General features: G+C 48.3%; 1 non-coding gene across 1 annotated transcript; it reads left to right on the forward strand.

Moving 5' to 3' along the window:
* Positions 1-2,206: 2,206 nt before the first annotated feature.
* On the forward strand, positions 2,207-2,345 carry LOC136327513 (small nucleolar RNA SNORA1). Its single transcript, XR_010729714.1, has one exon. It is a non-coding gene; the product is annotated as a small nucleolar RNA SNORA1 (small nucleolar RNA).
* The last annotated feature ends 1,209 nt before the right edge of the window (positions 2,346-3,554 follow it).

Raw genomic sequence — 3,554 nt, forward strand, 5'->3', positions numbered from 1 at the left:
AGGGACTAGTTCCTCTGACCCTCAGGCCACATCTCCTGAACACACCAAGAAGGGAAACTCCCTTACCTTGTGTGGAGACAAACTGAAAACCAGGCACCAGGATAAATACTGCCCTTTTATTTCACCTCGCCACATCCACATGGGGCAACAATCACACGGGTGAGTGAACCTAGCTGCTCTATAAGTGGGAGTTTCAATCCCCTCTTGCATCTCTCATTCCACCATCCAGGACAGTTCTGAAAATCCAGCATTGGGAGTTCCAGGCATTTGCTAGGCATTTGCCTCGACTGGACTGCTGTACGAGGATACCTGGAAAGCAGCCAGCCTCCATTTCTGGTGGGTTTAAGAGAGTGGAGACACCTGCCTTGTCCAAATGCTCATTCCACCGCCCAGGATGGTCCATTCCCTCCTTGAAGATTGTTAGATGCTCACCCACCACATCATGGGGAACTCTTAATCCACCATCCTGTAAAGCCAGTATCCACAGCCACTATCACAACAGCCTGCCCATGCAGGTTCACACTGGATTCGGACAGTCGGTAAAGAAACAACGGAGCCAAAAACTGGTGAGCCATCATCTTAATCCTAGCTTGCACCTGGTGGGCAAGTAAAAACACACACTGGGCTCCAAAACTCACTCATTCAGTGCTTACAAAGCTACTGACATCATCCGAGTTTCCTAGAATCAAAGGTTTCTAGCTCACCAGACTTATTAACCTCTGTTCCCCATCTCCTTCCTTCTCCTGCACAAACTCTGCACAAACTGGCTTTTCCTTCAGCACTCTGCCATCTTGGCTGCTTCTCCTGGCCTCTTCCACATAGCCTTTTTCTGCTCTCTCCTCTAATGTGAATCTCAGGAACCAAGAGAGCAAACTCCCGTTCTGCCCCATTTTATAGTGTAGAAACCAAAACCTTTAATCCAATATACAAAATAGAGAAGTCTCTAATTCTCTAATACAAAGTCACTTATCTGGGGCATGATGGGATTGCACCACCCCACATCAAAAAGGGTGGGAAAGGCTTAGTCCTAAAACCAAGCCCCAGGCTACAAGCATCTTGCCTGCCCACAGCCCGCCCCCAACACACATTAATATTACCTGGGTGACAGCTACCATGTGGGCAGTGCCAGCTTTAACAAAGTGTGCATAATATTTTTTATCTGCCCAACACATCCAGGCGTCCCCAAACTACGGCCCTCGGGCCACATGCGGCCCCCTAAGGCCATTTATCCAGCTCCCACCGCACTTCCAGAAGGGGCAACTCTCTCATTGGTGGTCAGTGAGAGGAGAACTGTATGTGGGAGCCCTCCAATGGTCTGAGGGACAGTGAACTGGCCCCCTGTGTAAAAAGTTTGGGGACCCCTGCAAGGCAATCCCTTTCGGTTGCCTCCAAGAAAAAATCTTCCAAATGCTCAGCCTTACACTAGATCTCAGGCTGTCAGTGAAACGAGAGGTGGTCCAAAATCCCTTATGTCCAGGCCTTTTTGCATTCAGATCACAACTCACTCTCTGTAATTCTTGTTCTCCCTCTCAAATATTCCTTCTCCACTTAAACCCAAAGGAGCCCCCCTGCTCTGGTGGACCCTTCTAGTGTTTCCTCCTTTGATCCTGCTGACCACAGACCCCCCCACCCCACCTCCTCCTCCTGCTCCCTCTGCTCCTCAACCTCCTGATTCCCAGAATGCATCCCTGTCACAACCAGAACCCCCTCCATGTTCAGTGCTGCCACTTTCCCGAACCTCCCCTCAGCCGCAGCCACCAACCCTTTCTTCCCCAGTACATACCTGCTCCGGGACGGGACGGCCTTCGGCCCTGCTCCTTCCCTTGCCTTGGCCCCCATCTTGGAGTGCCTTTTACAGGAGGTAGCTGGGGTCAAGGGCATTGTCTGAGTCCATGTCCCTTTTCCTTAACTGACCTATCGCAGAGATATACCACCCTAGACCCCTCTAGCACAGAGGACAACTAGTCTTTTCATATGAATGTCATTTTCCAATCAGTACCCGACATCAGGGACAAGCTGCAAAAGCTAGAAAGCAGCCCTCAAGCTCCTCAATGAGACCTTTTACACTTGACCTTCAACATCTTTAAAGAGAAAAGTCCCAAAACAAAAACTAGCTCACTTAAAAATGTTAGCCTCTGCCATGAAGGGCCCGCAGACCCAATTCCGGGACATTAAGGGCAGTCCAAAGGGCAAAAATCATCACCCTAGCCTCATTCTAGATGAAAAATGGGCACCATTCTTAGTCCATTGTGTCCAGACATAAATGTGGCTACAGTGAGACAGGTTATGCTTCCACCACACACAGTAATGTTATTTCAGTGGTGACAATGAGACCTGTAACATTTTGGGAAAAAAGAAAAAAAATTATCATCCTATTAGTACCCCACCAGGTATTTGCTATCAGTGTGGAATAAAGGTCGCTGAGTGTTGGGCAGATAAAATGTATTATGCTCACTTTGATAAAGAGGCCGTTGCCCAGGTAATATTAATGTGTGTTGAGAATCCTTGTAGCCTGGGCCTTGGTTTTGGGATTAAGCCTTTCCCACCTGTAAAGCCATGAGCCACAGCCAGGGCCACTATCGGAGCAGCCCAGCCCTTGCAGGTTCGCATTGGATTCGGACAGTCGGCAAAGAAACAGCGGAGCCAAAAACTGATGGGCCATAGTCTTTAATTCTAGCTTTGCACCCGGCGGGCAAGTAAAAATACACACTGGGCTCCAAAACCCAGTCACATTCAGTGCTCACAAAGCTACTGACTTATCCGAGTTTCCTAGAATCAAAGGTTTCTAGCTCACCAGACTTATTCACCTCTGTTCCCCATCTCCTTTCCTTACCCCAGATACAAACTCTGCCCAAATTGGCTTCTCACTCAGCATTCCACCATCTTGGCTGCTTCTCCTGGCCTCCTCCACGTGGCCTTTCTCTGCTCTCCTCTGCTCTCTCTTCTAATGATTATCTCAGGAACCAAGAGCCAAACTCCCGCTCCGTCCCCATTTTATAGTGTAGCAATCCAAACTCTTAATCCAATATACAAAACAGGGAAGTCTCTAATACAAAGTCACTTCTCTGAGGCATGATTGGATTGTACCGCCCTACATCAAAAAGGGTAGGAAAGGCTTAATCCCAAAACCAAGCCCCAGGCTACAAGGATTCTCCCTGCCTTTAGCCCACCCCAACACACATTAATATCACCTGGGCAATGGCCTCTTTAACAAAGTGAGCATAATACATTTTATCTGCCCAACACCACCCTTTTTGATGTGGGGTGATACAATCCAATCATGCCTCAGAGAAGTGACTTTGTATTAGAGACTTCCCTATTTTGTATATTGGATTAAAGGTTGTGAAGCTACACTATAAAATGGGGGCAGAACGGGACTTGGCGTTTGGTTCCTGAGACTAGTATTAGAAGAGACAGCAGAGGAGAGCAGAGAAAGGCCACGTGGAGGAGGCCAGGAGAAGCAGCCAAGATGGTGGAGTGCTGAGTGAGATGCCAGTTTGTGTAGAGTTTGTATTTGGGATAAGGAAGGAGATGGGGAACTGAGGAGAATAAGT

This window comes from Saccopteryx bilineata, chromosome 2 (assembly GCF_036850765.1).
Source record: "Saccopteryx bilineata isolate mSacBil1 chromosome 2, mSacBil1_pri_phased_curated, whole genome shotgun sequence".
Taxonomy (NCBI): domain Eukaryota; kingdom Metazoa; phylum Chordata; class Mammalia; order Chiroptera; family Emballonuridae; genus Saccopteryx; species Saccopteryx bilineata.